This window comes from Peromyscus maniculatus, chromosome 12 (genome assembly GCF_049852395.1).
Source record: "Peromyscus maniculatus bairdii isolate BWxNUB_F1_BW_parent chromosome 12, HU_Pman_BW_mat_3.1, whole genome shotgun sequence".
Lineage (NCBI taxonomy): Eukaryota > Metazoa > Chordata > Mammalia > Rodentia > Cricetidae > Peromyscus > Peromyscus maniculatus.
Window position 1 is genome coordinate 74,022,368 of NC_134863.1, and position 18,776 is coordinate 74,041,143.

Below are 18,776 nucleotides of genomic sequence, written 5' to 3' on the forward strand. Positions count from 1 at the left end.
CGTCTCCTTACAAAGTTGGGGGAAGTTTTCAAAGACACAAGGACGTGATCAGAATGCAAAACTCATAGAAAGTATTCAAGACGCAAAGAGCCCAAGAAAGATGGCATCCGGGGTTGGCGCAGGGCACTGTGAAGTACCAGCGGGCCAGTGGCAGAGTCCTAGCTGTGCAGGCAAGGTGCTTATGAAACACTTTAGAGGCGGGGAGTAAGTGAAGTTCGAGGCTGCTGAGCCCCAGTAGCTGTAACCCTTTCTGCCTGCAAAATCTAGTTAGAGAAGTCTTGTCCGGCCACTCTAGCCAGCTGCCGTGTCCTCAGGGGACATCCAGCCAGCAGGGCGATTCTTAGGATTGTTAGAAAGGCGCAAGAGATGAATGAGCGAGCGAGCTGGCAGCTGGCATAGCCGGCATAGCCCGGGAGATGTCCCAAAGCCAGTTTCTCTGGATGCTTTTAAAGGGGATTTGCACGAATAGCGGTCTCATGTGATTTGAAATTTGATTTTGTTTTCTTTGCGTTAGCTTTTTAGGAGAATGGAGAAAATAACAATAGATTTTTAAGTGACAATTTTTAAGTGACAAAGTCTTGGTGGTGTTTGCTTATTGTTTTTGGTTTTTGTTTGGGTTTTTTTTTTTTTTTTTTTGGTTTTGGTTTTATTTTGTTTGATACCCCACGTTTCCTGTGGGTTTTTTTTTCCTTTTTGAGAGGTGGCTAAAATGAGCTATTGTTGACCTTCAAATTCTAGTAATAGTACTTTCAGTATTTAAATTATTTTGCCTGATAAATGTTAACGCCCCAACACTAAGGCTTTTTCTCAGACTCCCTTAGTCCCAGCCCAAAGTGATGGGAGCTCACAAAGGGGTATACCCCTCAGAGCCTGAGCAGGGTACCTGCAGTCTCAGGGAAGCAACATGTCAGACCAAGAAGTTGAAGGTTTCACAATGAAACCTTTATGCCTTTTGAAATATCAGCTGGTATCAAACAGAACACACGGGGGGGGGGTATTGTTTATGGGGGGGTTGAGAGGTAATGTACTCACGATGAAAATCAGCAACAAAGCTGGAATCTGGAGGAAGTGTAACAAAACAAAGTCGTGTGTTCCTCTGAGCTCTTAAGTCTCCCTTTAACAGGAGTGTGAATGTGCTGTAGAATTGTTCATTAAGAAACAGAATTCCTCTATTATTCCCACTCAGTCATCAGAGTAGAAACAATAGGCACGTTTGAAATGGTCAAGAACGCTGAAGCAAGCAAAGGCTTACTCAATGGGCAGAATGATCCGTTCGAATTCTCGGTCATGTGCGGGCTCTGCTAATCCTGATACCTGTAAGGAATGAGTTGGGAGCCTTTTCCATACTGTCCCCCCAGTGCCAGAAAGTCTGGCATGTCATGGGTGTTTTCTTTCCTTTTAATAGATTTAAAACTTTTAAGAATTCAGACTTAAAGAAGAACTTCATTAGTATAGGACGTTCCCATATCCTCCATACCCAGTCCACCACTGTTGTCCTACAATGATGTCATATGGAACACTCTGCTCGGATTCTTCCCATTCCTATGGAATGCCCTTCTCTGCTCCAGGATTCCACATTGTGCTCATAGTCATGTCCGTTTACGCTCCTCTTGGCTGAGGCAGTATTTCAGACACCGCTTGTGTTTTATGACCTTGACAGATACTGGGGTGCTGGTCAAGTATTCTGTTAAATTTCCTTCAATGGGTGTATATCTCAGACGCTTCATTTGTGGTTAGATGAGGTTGTGGGCTTTGGGGAGGAAAGGCACAGAGGCAAATGTCATTTTCATCCTGTCATAACCCGGGGAGCATGTTGACATGGTCTATCACTGTTGATGGTAACCTTCATTGCCTGGTGGAGGAGGCATTGTGTCAGTTTCCCCGTAGATTCTCCACCCCCTGTCCTCAATTCCATACTATACGTTTAGAGGGAAGTCAATATCTGCAACTCACACTCAAGGAAGGAGGCAAGGGTGGTGGTGCAGGACTATCGTCTCGGCACCCAGGCAGGAGGCAGGAAGATCATCCAAGGCCATAAAAGATTCAAGGCCAGCCAGAATTATAGTGAGACTATCTCCAAAAATAATCAAGGGATGGGGTGGAGGTGGGGCTCGGAGGTAGAAAGGACTGGAAATAAGCACTTGTAAAACATGAACATATACACACACATGTGAGCATACCCATGCATGCATGCATGTGCACATGCACAAACACACACACACACACGCATGCACACGCATGCACACGCATACACGCACCCATGCACGCACGCATACGCACATGCACATGCACACACACATGAAGGAACAAGTATCTCACTTTCATAAGGGTGAAATTTCTTCATACATTATCTGGGATTTGTATCCATCATAGATATGTCTTCTTGAACTTATTTACACACTTATTAATCACTTTAATATCAGCATGAGCTTATTAATAAATATGTAAATAATATATATTTAGTTGGTAATAGAATACTATTTTTATTTATTAAAAAGGTGGAGCATCTCTTATCTGTAATAATTTAATATTCTTCTCAAATTTAGCTGTACTGATTCTTTGTCCTAATCCAACCATGCATAATTACAAAATCATGCTTATCACATTCTTTCTACTATCTGTCAATTTCTAATGTCTTTCACGGTAATCTGGGGAATTTTTTGCTGTGATTTTTTTTTTGTTTTTAAAGCATGAATTCAACATCATTTATTAATACATGGACATTGACTTTTGTATTTAGTTGATCTTTTCGTCCCCTATCAGCGACTGTAACAAAGTATCTAGGATAACCATATTAGAAAGAACAAAGGTTTGTTTTTGCCTCCCAGTTTCAGAGGTTTCAGACTATGCCTGGCCACTGCTTTTGCTGCTGTGTTGACAGAGCACACAGGGAACACGAGAAACAGAGTTCTGCTCCAAGAGGGAACCGCAAGGGAGGAAGGAGCAGTAAGTTTCCCTGTTTCCCAAGGCCACACCACCAATGATAGTTAGAACACCCAGGAAGTCTCACCTCCTAAAGGTTTTAAACCACTTCCCAATATTGCTACAGGCCAAAGATCAAGTCTTTGGAGAGCACATATCCAAACTCTAAACAGTTGTATTAATATCTTTCCTATCCAAACTATAAACAATTACAATATCTTTCCTTCACCAGTGAGGCAGAACGTTTTTTGATCTTTGACTGCCATTCTTGTGCCCATTACTGAACAAAGTACCTGGTTCATAGTAGATGTGAGCAAGTATCTGTTGATCAGATGTAGTCTGTTCAGCCTGCTATGACAAAATACCATAGACTAGGGAGCTTATAAACAAATATTTTTTTTCTCTCACAGCTACAGAAGCTGGGAAGTCCACAAATAAGACAAGAGCATTTCCACTGTCTCATGAGGGCCCAGCGTTTGGTTCATACTTGTTCCTTATGGCATCCTCATGTGGTGGAAAGGGCAGGGCAGCTCTCTGGGGACCTGTTTTATATAACCTCATTTGCAAGGGCCCCATTTATGAACTAATCCTCTTCCAACAGTCTCATGTCCTAATGCCATCTATCATGTTGGTAACCAGGTTTCCACAAATGACTTTGGTAGACACAAACGTTCAGACCATAGAATGGGATGGAGATGAGGTTTGGAAGACAGACGTAGTATATAGAGTGAATTAGTGATCATACTGTAATCATGAAGTACCAACTTCATGTTGAGTGAGCAGTGTCACATTTCTGTAAAGTGATAGGCTATTATTTCCAAAAACAGGAGGAATGAGTGTTCAGTATTGGGAATGGGGCTCTCATGAGTATTGGGATCTCTCAGAGAGCACTTTCTGCCACTTAACAGTCTCATGGCAGCTGCGTCTTCAGATGTGGACTGGACTCCTAGCCAGCCACTAGGCCTGAGTCTGTAATCTCTCCTAAAATAATCAGGGCTATGGTAAGAAAGAGTGGTCTGGATATATCATAGCATCATAGACTCCAGGAGACCAGTGATGCAAAACTTCTGCCAGTTGTAAACATTGCCAAGAACAAAGCATCACCATCGACTGGCTCAAGAGAACGATTTGAGGCTGGTACAGTTTCGATTACCTGAAGAACATAAAGCCCAAATGGGAGTTTTGGGTTGGTGGGCCTGACAACCATTTAAAGACTATGTCAGACAATGCATTTCTAAAAGTCTCAAGCAACAGCTTCAGCCTTAAAGAGAACATTGAGTTTCCTTTGGCCAGGAACTCTCATTCATCCTTTCACCTGTGCATGAGGAATGATGCCCGTGGGAGAATGTGGATGTGGACCACCCACGCCTTCCTTCGCACTGGATTTTTCCCTAAAGGATTGTCAGTGGGAGAATAGACAAAAACTACTGTTTTTTGTTTTTTTAATCAAAGACCGCCAGGGTTCTGTTTGGGTTGTCACATCAAATGCCTTTGTTTGTATGTCTGTCTGTCTCATCATATGGTGTCTGTCAGTGGAAAATTTCTGAGCCCATTCTCCAGGACTTGTAGAGAAGGTGAGGGTAAATTTAGAGAAGAGGAATTAGGACTTGGACAGGTGTTTCCTTTGGCAAAGCTAGGAAAGGAAGTCCTAAAACAGAGGACTCCTTTCTTGGAAGGCCTTGCTGTGTTCAAGTGGAGGACTCAGAGAACTAACCCAAATAATGAGTTGTCTATTGCTGTGAAAACAAACAGCCATAATAATACAACAGCAATTCATTGTGTTAATGTTCTGGAAGTCTGAAGTAGATCCCACTGGAATAAAACCAAGGTATCCACCAGCAGTAGTCCTTCTGGGGGTTGCAGTGGAGAACCTGTTTCTCAGCCTTGTCCAGCTTGTCAAGCTGAACAGGGCCCATCCTTCTACCTTCAAAGCCAGCAGCAACACCAGGCTGCTGCCTCTCTGACTCTCACCCTTCTGCCCATTTCGTCTGAGTGACTCAAGCTAATGTACCCATTTCAAGGTCAATTGATCAGCAATTTCAGTTCCATCATAACCTTGATTCCTAGTCATGGTATAAAGTAACCAATGTATGGGTTGGGAGGATAGGGTATGAACATCTGGGCCCTGCTGGGGTGTGATTAGTGTTACCATCAAGAACCTTACAAGGGCAGCCTGACCTTCAGCTACAGACTGTCATTCATAGTGATATAAAGCTATATTCTTGCTTTGCGTTGGACTGCAGGGTTCAGTAAAGAACGTGTACTGTGGTCCAGTGTGATGACCCAACCAGGGAAGGCATCTGCTGCCAAGTCTGATGCCTTGAGCTTGATCTCTAGGACCTAAAATTATAGAGAAAGCTAACTCCCAAAGGTTGCTTCCGACCACCACGTGCATGTGCATCCCCCACACAATAATAAATAAATGTTTTTTAAAAAAAATACCCCCCACACATGTTCTGTGACGCTGAACTCCCTGCTTACTCCGCAGCTGGGCAACCCGGCACCAGTTATTTCGTTTCTGTATCAGTTTACTCATTTGTGGTGGTGATAATCCCCATAATGATGTCGACCTTTATAGCCGTTGGGGGCGAATGAAGTGTGTTGACACAGTTAGGAAACTGGAGCTGCCAGCCTGACCTATTGGACACGTGATCAGTTAAAGTTACATTTGGAAGAGGGCATATGGGGTGGGGTGTGGAGAATGGCCAAGTCGGGGTGCTGTCAAGTTGGCAAGTGCGTCTGTAATTATTTCTGCATGGTTTATTAAAATATACACACACTTAATTACACAAAGTTATATGTCCACAGAGAACTGACTTATATTTGAAAAGTACTTAAATTTAATGAAGGATTTGACAAATTATACTTGGATCTTTATGATTATCCTCCCTGCCCCCTCCCCTTCTTTCTTCCTGTCTTCCTGTTTTAGGATTAAACCCAGCACCTGACACATGCTAGCCTTCACTCTACCACTGAGCTATTTCTTATGACTCTAAGTAATTTAAAAAAATAATGTCTGCCATAGGTACGTCCAGCTTCCCGTTCAGCTCCAGATAGAAGGCATTAGCTCTTTGGTTACCATTTACCTTCCTGCAACTTTGTTCCCTTTCTTCTCCAGGGTTTATCGTTCTCCAGCATTTACATGTTTCTGAATTTTCCTGAGTTGCCTCCTTAGGAAGGTTGATTTAGTCTACATTATATTATATATTGAATAGTCTCTCTGTCTCCCTCCCTCCCTCCCTCCCTCCCTCCCTCTCTCTCTCTCTCTCTCTCTCTCTCTCTCTCTCACACACACACACACACACACACACACAGAGAGAGAGAGAGAGAGAGAGAGAGAGAGAGAGAGAGAGAGAGAGAGAGAGAGAGAGGAAGGAGAGAGAATATGAATAGCCACATGTTTAAATACATAAATAGATGTCTTCTCTGCTCAGCTGGCAAGACCCCCAAACTCCAGCCTCTGGGTGGCCCAGAGAGTGCGTAGGAAACGTTCTCTGCTCTGAATTATCCTGCAGTTTATGAGAAGCTAAACAAAAGACTGCCCTGACCCAGTCCTGTGAAGTGTTCAAGAGTACACACTTAGCTGTTCACTGTCTTGGCTCCAAAAGTCCTGAGCAAGAATCCTTGTGACCTGAACTGATAGGAAATTTGCTCTTTATTGGAATCAGTCTCTGCCTCTGTCTCTCTGTCTCTGTCTGTCTCTGTTTCTGTCTCTCTGTCTCTCTCTCTCATTTCTCATTCTTTTATCATTAACACCCATTTTTTAAATTAGTTACATAAGATTTTGTTTTGTTTTAGCTGTCAACATCTCCCTTTTCCAGATGGACAATTTATCTTTTACCAACTAAACTCCTTGATATGAAAATTTTCAATGCTCAAAGCTCCAAAACTTTTTTGAGTGCCGACATAACCCCAGAAGTGGAAGATTCTGCAGCGAATACCACCACTACAATGAAAATGCTGTATAAATTACCTTCAGGTGCATATGAAACAGAAACAGATTTTATGTTGAGACTTGGATCCTTTCCCTATGATATCTCATTAGGTCTGTGCAAATATGGTAAGATCCAAAACAGTGCTGGCACCAGGCCTTTCAGACAAAGGGACACTCGGCCTGAAGAAAGGGAAGACACCATTCCTGGTCCCCTCTTGCTTGGTGTGTCCCATTTGCTTGCTCTCAAATCTGCTGAAATGTTTGTTCTGTTCTTGGAACTTCTTTACACCATAAAGACCTGTGAAATATTTCACTGCAGATGAAGATGAAACCAAACATAAAAGTGTAAGACTTAGTGCATTTACTTATATAATAGATATGGAAAAGAACATATGCATATGGTAAAGTCACACGGTGTGCAGAGGGAAGGGTATAAAAGGAAGCCAGGCCTCCCTTGCAGCCCTTGGTGCCTGTTGTGCCACCTACAGATAACTGCTCTTGAGTTCTTAAGCGCGTACAACTCCAGGAAATAGGAAACAATCATTCCTGTGAAATAGGAATATATCTGTGTCATTTCTCTACAAAGGAAGGAGGCAAGCATGATGCTGCACACTGGGACAAATAGATTGCCATCAGTTCTAGGCCACTTTGGGTCACATAAGGAGTCCCATGCCAGCTGGGCTGTCTATTGAGACCATCTCTCAAAACAAAAAGTTAAAATCAAAATTTGCTGTTTCGCATCCTCTAGCAAGTAAAATTATACTGTGTGGTGTGATAGAAGACATGTAGTACGCTCTCCTTCCTACTAAAAGTTCTTTTTGATAGTAAAGAAGCCCCTCTACCAAGTTAGGTCTTACACTTGGGACTCAGGATGACATCCTAGAGAAGCCTTGAGAATTTTTATGCCAACATGCAACAATCTCCTAGAAAAACAAGAAGCAATCTCCTAAGAAAAACAAATAATGGAACAGAGTAATTAACAAAATTGAGGGAAGTAGACTTCCAAACCATTGACCAAAGCTAAAGAGGGAAGAGTGCCAACCTAGACCTAATTAGAAAGTCCAGAGAAGAGCGTGTGTGCCAGACCCAGAGAGAACACCAGCTACAGCTAGCATTCACAGACAAGGGCAAATGACTGCTATTTAAAGAGACCAGAGGAGAAGTAATGACCACAAATAAAAAGGGAATGTGGTGAGCTGCTGGAAACGTGCTAATTTTGAAAGGGAGAGTGGTGTTTATGTTCTAGAAACTGCTCTAGAGGTATTTAAAAATAGGGATGGGTTCTGAGTAGCAGCAGAAGTGACTTCACAAAAATGAACCATGACTCAAGTGTCTCTTTTTTTATCAGTAAACCTAAACCTGCTGTCCTTTATATCACAAAAATGTGAATAACATATTGAATAAATGTATTGGAGCTCTGAGATCATTGCAGCTGGACCCATACAATGGTTTGGTTCCAGAACAAATGAGATGTGTTGTGTGTGTGTGTGTGTGTGTGTGTGTGTGTGTGTGTGTGTGTGTGAGAGAGAGAGAGAGAGAGAGAGAGAGAGAGAGAGAGAGAGAGAGATGCATATAATTTTAATATTTATTTTCTGCACCCATCTGCATTGTCTTGTATAGTATACTTCTGGGTTGACTGGTTTAAAAGGCAAAAGAAATTGACTAGAGTGTGTGCTGTGATTCAAGGACCTTATCCACCTTCCCATGCCCCTCCCCCATGCTTATACTGACTGCTAATCCCAGTGCCACGGCGTTAAGAGAGGCGGGCCTTTGGGACATAATTAGGTTGTGAGGGCACAGCCTTTGGGAATGAGATTAGTGCCTTCGTATAAAAGGCCGGAGAAGAACAGGAGAGGAGGGGGAGGGGAGAAAGGACAAAGTGAAGGAAAAAAAGAGCGCTGGGCGAACTCGTTCACTTTTCCCTCTTACTGTCAGGTGACGACTCCGACGTGCCTTCTAAGGCCACCTGTAAGGAGCTGGCCCTCCCAGCCAAGTCTGCCTGTTCTTCTTCTGTCTTGGACTTCTCAGCTTCCAGACCAAGCAATACATTTCTGTTGTGTATAAACTACCCAGCCTAAGGTTATTTAGCATGCCAGCAGGAAGGAACTAACATTGAGCCTGTATGAAATATGGAAATATCTGTACTCTTAAACTCCATAGCTTCACCAGAGTGGTCTACATTAAGACAAACAAAACAAGCCAACAAACTTTTTAAAAAAAACAGAACCCACATGAATTATCTTTAAGTAACACTTCTTTTAATGTATTCAGTCCATTTCAGACTAGCAGGAAAATGAAACTCCTTAAAAACACCCAGAATAATACTATCATCAGTTAGAACGTAAAGATCCTGACTTTTGAATAAGGACATTAGTGCTCACTGTAGATCAGCTTTTCATTGTTGATGATGTCATCAGATTTTCACTGCACTGCTTCCCAAAGGGGCTACCACATCTTATCTTCAAAAAGTAAAAACATCCATCAGACTGTGCACGTGGTGTGCACAGACTGATGGTGAGCAAAGTTGAATATTAGGAAGCTGATTTATTCCTCCCCCACCAAAAAAATAGAAAAATATCCCCTTGATTAGCTAAAGGAAGACAGTTGAGAAAGCCTCTGGTTTGAGAAAGCCTCTGGTTGTTCTGATCAACAAAAGAAAAGACTCATAGTGGTCTACAGAGCCAGAATACACCCAATATTTGACATAAACTCCAGAACATTTAAAAATTATTCATACTTCCTAAAATAATTCATTTAACATTCAAACTCATTAATACTCAAAATCTTAATGTTGAGTTCCATACGGACACTTCTTTCTCTGTCTTTCTCTCTCTGTCTCTCTCTCTCTGTCTCTCTGTCTCTCTCTGTCTCTCTCTGTCTCTGTCTCTCTCTCTCTCTCTCTCTCTCTCTCTCTCTCTCTCTCTCGTGTGTGTGTGTGTGTGTGTGTGTGTGTGTGTGTGTGTGTGTGTGTGTATTCCTAGTTCCTATAAGTACATGTATGTGTAATGTGCATATGGAAGCCAGAGCCATTGGTCACCTTCGAGCATTGGTCACCCTGAGTTTTGACAGAAGATCTTTCAATTGTCCTGGAGCTCACCTAGTAGGAAAGTCTGACTACTGACCACAAGCCCCCCAGCATCTTCTTCCTGTCCCCACATCCTCAGTCTTGACATTAAGCATACCACCGTGCCTGGATTTTCACACGGACCTGGGGACTGACCTCAAGTCCTCAGGCTTACAGAGCAAGCACTGAACTAAGAACCCTCACCCCAGCCCACCCCTGCCTAGCTCCATTTCCGCTCTTTATATAACGTGATTGGCCACACTTCTTTAAACTTGAAGACACACAGGCTCCTAGGAGTGCTCTTAAGAAGACAGTGGTTGTGGGGGGAAAATGGAAGAAGTAGAGGCATTTAGCTGCCACATAAAAAGCAGCCTGGAACCTGTGCCAACAACATACACACATTCTCTAGTCATTTGTGTCAGAAGCAATTTCCACACCGGGGACCACTTTCCTCAAATACACTGTGAATTCGTGAGCAAGGGATGTGAACAGAGGAGGAAGTTTCACTCCACTGCCTCCTCCATTACCTCTCACTTTTAGAGTATATTAAAAAAAAAGATTGTACCAACGTTTTCATAGAGTATATATACAAAGTCTTAGTGATTTGAATAAACAGTCTTATTTCTCTTGCTTTTACTGTTTCTTCTTCTTTCTCTCTCTCTCTCTCTCTCTCTCTCTCTCTCTCTCTCTCTCTCTCTCTCTCTTTCTTTCTTTCTTCTTTTTGGTGTTTTGAGACAGGGCCACCCTGTGTAGCCCTGGCTATCCCAGAACTCACTCTGTAGACCAGGCTGGCCTCCAACTCACACAGATCTGCCTGCCTCTGCCTCCCAGGTGCTGGGATTAAAGGTGTGCACCACCACCACCACCCTGGCTGCTTTTACTTTTAAAGTATTCATCTTTAGTTGGAAGATTCTAAAATCTTCTAAGTAACAGTGAGAGCACTTGTGAGCAGACTTTTTATTCTGTAGGCCTGAATGACTGAGGAAACGTTTCTTATTTATTTATTTATGCTGTATATAGTATTCTGCCTGCACGTGTCCTGCAGACCAGAAGAGGGCACTAGATCTCATTACGGGTGGTTGTAAGATACCATGTAGTTGCTGGGAATTGAACTCATGACCTCTGGAAGAGTAGTCAGTGCTCTTAACCGCTGAGCCACTTCTTCAGCCCGAAACATTTCTAAGTGTTAGAAAATAAGCCATCTTGGAAGTGAATAGAGAAACATTGCATTTAGAGAACAAAGCTATTTCACTAATCGGTTGACTTCCAGCTTTTCTCGGCAGAACAGTGAGAATGTTTAGGAGGAATACTGGTCCTATCATCTCTGACATGGCTGTCTTAGAGTCAGGGGTGATAGGCAGAATCACCTTCCCCTTCTAAATTTATGAACTTCAAGAATTATATTTGTAATATATACATGCCCATTTATACTTTGTGAAATTAATAGCCTAAAATGGCTTCTGGAATATCTCCACTGGATATCCAAAGGACCTCTTTATACCTTAATCATAAATGTGGAATTTGTTCAAAAAGAAACAAAAAGCATAATAGCAATAAAATAGAACTAACATTTTAAGATTGAATTAGCTCTGCTCCTAGTAATTCCATATATGGCCTTAGAAGAGTTACTTTATTTCATTTGGAGTTTGTTTTCCTTATTTGTACAATAAGAGAGTTTGATTTAATGGTGATTAGTGGCTTCTAACATTTAATTTAGCATTTCTGAATGGGGAAATGAACCATAATTCATCTGTGCTAAGTTTATTTCATGTATAGTTGAGAACACATTTTATTTTTAAATTCTAAACTGTCTCCTTTAGAATTCTTCTGGATTAGAACAAAGGCTTTTGGAAGAAAGCAAAAAGTGGGGAGGGGATCTGTACAACTTGTTTCGTTTTTGTGGAGTTGGGTGCATATTATGCCATAAAGTCTCCATTTGGTACAATAGGCAACAGGAAGTTGCTGAACACTTGGAAGAATGAAGTGATGTGTGATACGTGGTATTTAGAGCAAAGAATCATTTTCACTTTGGAGAGGGAAAATTGTACTGAAACTAAATGAGATATCAAGTAATGGGATCCAGGATTGAATTGACAGCTACCCAAATTGGTTTAGTACAAGTTAAAATTGCCCTGATATTGTGTTGTATGGCTGTAGTCCCAGCTGTTAGAAGAATCACAAATTTGAGGCCAGCCTAGGGCTAACATAGTGAGATCCCCATATCAATATCTATAACAATAATAATAGTAAATTCAAAAAATATTGAAAATAGAAATTAAGACTTAGTGATTGGTTAGATTCAGTTAGGGGGACAAGATAAAATAAAACCTGTAGTTCTAGGGCTGTGAATGTGTAGAACCAGAGACGACATGGTGTGCATTTAATGGAGGAGGAATGAGCATTTTTCTATTTCAGGAACTGGTGAGTCATTGGAAATGAGGCAGGATAAAAAGAGAGAAAATTAAGAAGGCATGGGGAAGGAAAGGAGCCCCTGGCCCCAGGGTGTGGCTGAAGCCTTAGACGCTGAGAGCCAGGAGTCCAGCAGAACATTTGCTGTAAAGCTTGACTACAATCACAGGATTTCTTTTATACAGAGATATTTCCAATGTAATGTCAAAGCAGCAGTGAATGTTCAAGGCCTAAGTGTACACGACCCCTTCTCCCTTCCCAGATGTAAACCTGTGATTTTCCAGGAGTCTCACAAGAAATATCCAGAGTAGAGGACATGTCAGTGCCCTTGTGCAATTCTTGGGACTTATCTTATCTTACCTTACCTAACAGTTCCACCTTATAAGGCTGCAATCCTATCCAATGTACCTCTGAAACCACCCTATAATCTCACTTACGGCGAAGGGAGGGTGGGGGTCTTAGCAATCTTCAAGATGTAACATGAGAAACACCAAGATGGTATGGATAGCTATGGCTAAGACACTTTAAACACCATCCTGCTTTGAGAAGACCACACCTGTTTTGTCCTTGAGCACCTCTCTTACCTGGATTCTTGAACTCACATCTATGTTAAAATCTCCTCATAAGCTCCAACGCTACTTCAGATTGGCTTGCCCTGACATTCTTTTCTACAGTGAAGTGCAGAATCCTAACTTTACCTGAGATCTCTAAGATTAATGCCTCAAGCAGCTGCAAATGGCAGCATGGAACAGTGTCTTTGGGTCTCCAGGCCCACTGCCTGTGACACAAGAGGGTGAAGTGGTTATTCATACACACGCTCTGTATTAAGGTGAAATGTGAAAACACCCTGGTGGGCGGGGGGCATGGGATGATAAGCTGGGACAAAGCATGAACTCTAGGGAATGTGTTAGGCAAGCAGGAAAAAGTGCAGAGAAATAAGATACTGGCCGAACCAGTGTCCTGGTCACCTGAGAGGAATTCTGTGAAGTCATTTGTCTGCAGGCCAGGAAGAGTGAAGGAAAAGGTCTGTCCAAATGAAGTATTGGGCAACTGAAGAACTAAAAGCAAAGAAAAAACAAAATTAACATTTGTCCCTCTGTTCAGAATATTCTTCAGGGGCTCTTCATTCTCCATTCTCATGCCAACATGCCTGGTGGGCACAGGGAACTATTTGTATCACTGCTTCACAGATTCGAAACCCCATACTCTCCTTTGAGGCAGATATGAAGAATGTTCTGGAAAGCATAAGGAATGGGAGGAAGCTGAAGAGATTTCAGGGGAAGTGAAAGTGTTCATCTTCGGTGTCCCTTTCTCAGTGTGAAAGCAGTGGGCCAGAGAGAGGAGTCGTTGTCTTTCTACACAGATTTAGAGTCAGCATGAGAATCCTGTAGGCATGCTGTAAGCATGATTCTTGTGTTGTCCTGGTAATAGAGGACTCTCTTTAGGAATGTGATAAATGGCTTAACTATTTTAATGCATCCTTAAAATACTTTTGGACACTGAGTATATTTGGAGTGTAGCTATCTCTTAACATATATAAATACCTTCCACGTTCACAACTCAAACCAATCTCAAAGCAATATTAAAATCAAACATAAGCCATAAACCTACAATAAATATTTTATTATAGAAAATACTTAACTAAGTGGAATATCCAGATATAAGCACAGCCAATATTTTGAGAGATTTATTATTCAATTATGTCATCTAACAGGATCACAGATTATTTTTAAAAGGAAATAGAAAAAGACCCCATTATGGTCTTTTCTAAAGATAAAGATATATATTAAAGAAAATGTTAATATTTTCTTATGCAAAATTAAATGTTTTTAATGGCATAGGTTTCCTAGATTTCCTTTTTTCATGTGTGTGTGTGTGTGTGTGTGTGTGTGTGTGTGTGTGTGTGTGTGTGTGTAGGCATATACACATATCTTCCATTCATCACTTCTCTCCTTGCACTATGTGTTTCTTCAAATCAAACTCAGGTACAGCAAGCACCCTTATGCAGGAGCCCTCCAACAATTGCTTGAGTCTATATACATGTGCAGATTTTCACAGCTGCAGTGTGCTATCTGATGGAAGGACGCAAGCTGTATTTTGAAACAAAGGATAACTCTTTTCACTAATTCTCTCGGTCCTATTTCACAATGTCTTTTGTCTTCAACCACTTCCCAACTTTAGTTTCTATGGCAACAGGACAAATCAGAAAGTACTTGGAACTATTTTAAAGTGTTGTGTCTAGGATTTATAACTTGGATCCAGACAACTGTAGTTCAACTAAAATGAGTCTCTGTTAACATCTTTTAAAGTAGAGAAACTCAGGCTATGATTCCATAGTATGTTTGCATTTTCAAAGATTTCCTTAAAGGTTTGTATCAAAGAGCCTTAAGATAATATTAAAATGTGGTAGTACATGCTTGAAAAATTAAATAATGAAAGATACAGCAATTATCCTAGTTAAACAGATGAAAATTATTTAACATTCTCTTAGCTAGAAGTATGATCCCTTATAGCATATGGTTAGTAGAAAAAATTATATTGGGCTTAGATTTGAAGCAGTGAGTAATTAAAAGTCTAGAGAAGTCAGACAAAATAAGAGCGTCAAAGGCCTCAAACTATACAAAAAGTGACCATGAATAAATCATGTGTCCTCTGTAGTACGTCTTCTGTAGTTGTGATGACAGGGTCTAAGAAGCATAGCGAAGAGGATAGGTTTTAATATTTAAAAAGTAACTTTAAAATCATGTTATATTACCACATAAGGGGGAAAAAGTTCACAAAACAAACTTTCAAGACTTTCTAGGTGAAAGTGTGTTCAAGAATCAAATCAGGAGCTATCAACAAGAGAGATGCCCACATGGACAGTGGAAATTCCACACAGTCTCGTTCCTAGATGAAGAGCTACAGGTGGTCAGTGGCTGCGGAAGAGGGAGAATTATCCTTCTACAGGGACAAGCTCCCACGTAGATCGTCCAGTCCCAAGGGGCCACCTCTGGACACAAGTACATACAGGCAACATTAAATGGACTCAGTAGGTCCATTCAATAGATATATAGATATATGTGTGTGCATATTTGTATACATATGTGTGCATATAAATATGTATATACATCTAAGGATGATAGTTGAAGAGGAGATCATGAATTTGGGGGAGGCATAGGACCTGTTGGCCGGGGAAGGAAGACAAAGTGGTGTGGATTCAGTGCTCATGTATGAGGTTCTCCAGTAAAATAAATTTAGGGGCTGAAGATAGGACTCAGCAGTTAAGTGCACTTTCTGCCCTTGCAGAGGATGGTGGTTCAGTTCCTAGCACTCAAGGGGGAGCTTACAACCAACTGTCACTCCCATTCCAGGGAATCCTGTGTCCTGGACACTAGGCATAACTACAGTGCACTTACATACGTGTAGGCCAAGCACTCATACCCTTAAAATGAAAATAAGTCATTAAAATATTCAACGATCTTAAAAAATAATGATTAATTTTTTACAAAGAGAGTGTTGTGATTTCTAGGAGAACTATTTGATTGTCACCATGATAAGTAGTTGCTGGGTAGAGGCCAGGGCTGTTAATTAGCATTTAGTGAATCAATCTATCAAAATGAAGAATTCTCCTCACATGCCCTCAGTCTTCATGATTTTCCAAAATCCTACTGCATGCTCATATAAGTGAAATGTGTGCAATTATATAAGCCTATAATTTAAACTATTTAACCTGTAAGCAATTTTTGTATAGTCTCATCTAAATAAATATACAAATTGCTATTTTTGTATCTTCAGTAATGAGGCTCTTCATTTTTCTATTTTATTTGAAAGAGTTTTTTATCTTCTTGACTAAATTTAGGTATAACTTTCTAAGTGTCTTCCAGTGTACTTATGAATGATCATGTATGTACATATTTATTAAAATATGTACTGATTTGTTTTCATTTTATTTCTATTTAATATTAAGAAACTTCACACTTAGTTTTCTGAATATATATATACACATTATTATATATAATGTTATTAATATATTTTGTTTGAAAGGAGGCAGTCAGCACTTTTACAGAGGTTCTGGACTAAGAAGATATCTCTTTTACTATAGTGATTATATGCAAAAGTGAGGACTTGAGTTTCATCCCCACTGGCCACATAAATCAAGTTTGGTGATACACATTGTAATACTAGTCCTGGTAAGGCAGAGACAGGAAGATCTCTGGGGCTCACTGGTTGGTCATTCTAGCTGAATTGGTGAGCCCCAGGTTCCAATGAGAGGCTCTTTCTCTAAAAACAAAGTTGATAATTCTTGAGGAACAACATCTGAGGTTTACCTCTGACCTCTACACTCATGTGCACACATGTGCATATAACAGTACCACCTTCCCTTAACATGCAAATGTTCTGATAGAGTTAAGAACCAATGAATTAAAATAAACATATGCAAATTATATACATTTTACCACTGCACCATAGATTTAGGTTTGTGGTAATGGAAGACAAGAAGTTTATTATATACTGTATTTTACGAAAACTTTTCCCTTTCCAAGTTTTGTTCTTAGGTGACGTGGAAAACAAACTCAGTAAGAAAGGTGTTCTGAAATAATGCTTGCGGGACATGCTGGGTAGCCACTGAATGCACACTTTGTTAAAATGGGTCAGTCTAAGGGCTTTCACCAGCATCACAGAGGGCCACTCCAGCCAGTGTGTTGACATGAGAGGAGAGAAGCAGAATGCCAGGCCCAGGCTCCACCAATCATCTCAGCAGGAGCTTTTCCTGCCCAGACCCTGGTTGTAGGGGAGGGAGCAGTGGGGAGCATTCAGACTTTAGATGCATCATGAAAGTGGAGTGTTAGCACTTACATATAGATCAGATTTGTTTTCAATAAGTGGAATAATTAAGGGACACTGCCCAGACTTTGGCCAGAGCAACTGCAGCAGTTGGGCTGCCTCTGTCTGGGGTGGGAAAGGTAGAGTAGGCTTAGAAAGATAATATTTAGATACAGGGTTTGAAATGTCTCTTAAATTTTCAAGTGGCAAGGCTGTAACAGATTTGTATCTAAGCCCAGAGTTCAGCAAAGACGTCTAGACCAGAGATAAATATTTACGACTTGTTGGCATTTATTGGCGCTTAATGTCAGGAGTCTGGATCACAGCATCATGAAAAGAAATATGGATAGAGGGAACCATATGATCAGAGGGAAGGGAGAGCAGGAAAGTGTTTGTCCTGGGTGCTAGGTGCAGAGAGTGTGTTAAGAAAGGTGTAATGAACTGGTTCAATAACGGTAGAGTGGAAACTGTCTTTGTCACAAATTCCCTTTCACAGATACCAAAACAGTTCAAAGAGCCAGAAACTGTTCAAAATATGTCATAACAAGAATGAAAGAAGAGGCAGAATTTAAACATAGCACACACACACCCCACTCTGAGCAGCCACTGAAAAGAAGTTGTTCTAATTATTCTCAAAAGAGAAAAAAAAAAACATTAGCCTATCAATTCGTTGTTTTGCTAATCCATCCTAGTGTGTGATGTTGTTGAGTCACTTTGGAACACTAAATTTTCGTGACCACATTGTATAAAAAGCCTCAAGCAGTGAGGAGAAGGGAAAGAGCAAGAAGTATTTATAGCAAATCTATTGTGGTCCAGGAGCTAGGCTAAGCAATTATGGACTTTTGATTGATTCTTTACAGCTAGCGAAGAAAGATATCATTAGCTTCATTTTACCTGGAAGGGAACCAACACCGTGTCTTCCACAAAGTGACATGGGTCACACTTGATCTTGTTCCTTCTTGGTTGGTTATAACTTTTTGAAGACCAAAGATGGTTCTAATAAACCACTAACATCTCTCTAGCCCTAATTCAAGGGGCTGTAGCAGCAGGATTCAGAGTTTGGGGTCAGCCCAAGAAACAGAAAGATTCTACCTCAAAAACTAAATAAACGAGTTTTGTTTAAAGACTCCACACTTCAGCCTGGCAAGACAGCTCAGCAAGTGAAAATCCCACCAAATCTCATTTGTTCTTCCATTACGTGCATGGGTGCAGAGTCAGTCACTTTTGAAATGTGTTCTCACTGTTTTACTCAGGCTGGTCTCAAACTTCTGGAATAAAGCAAACCTTACACACACACACACACACACACACACACACACACACACACACACACACGTACACGCACACACACACACACACACACACACACACACACACACACACACACTAATGCATGCACATGAGACAAGGTTCTATGTAGCCCAGGATAGCCTTGAAGTGGCTGTGTAGCTAATAATGACCTAACACTTGATCCCTCTGCCTCCATTTCCCAAGACAATTAGGTCCTTTTCATTTCTTGCCCATTGTGGACCATGCTGCAATGAACACTGGAGTGCAGATGTCTCTTTGACATGCCTGTTTTATTTCTGTTGGATGTGTGTCCAGTATTGAAGATCAGTTTGAATATATTAATATGCAGGT

The 18,776-nt window shown here is 41.0% G+C and overlaps 1 protein-coding gene across 1 annotated transcript in view; it reads left to right on the forward strand.

Moving 5' to 3' along the window:
• Jam2 (junctional adhesion molecule 2) overlaps nucleotides 1-18,776 on the forward strand; it is a 50,119-nt gene that overhangs the window by 1,610 nt on the left and 29,733 nt on the right. The window lies entirely within an intron of this gene.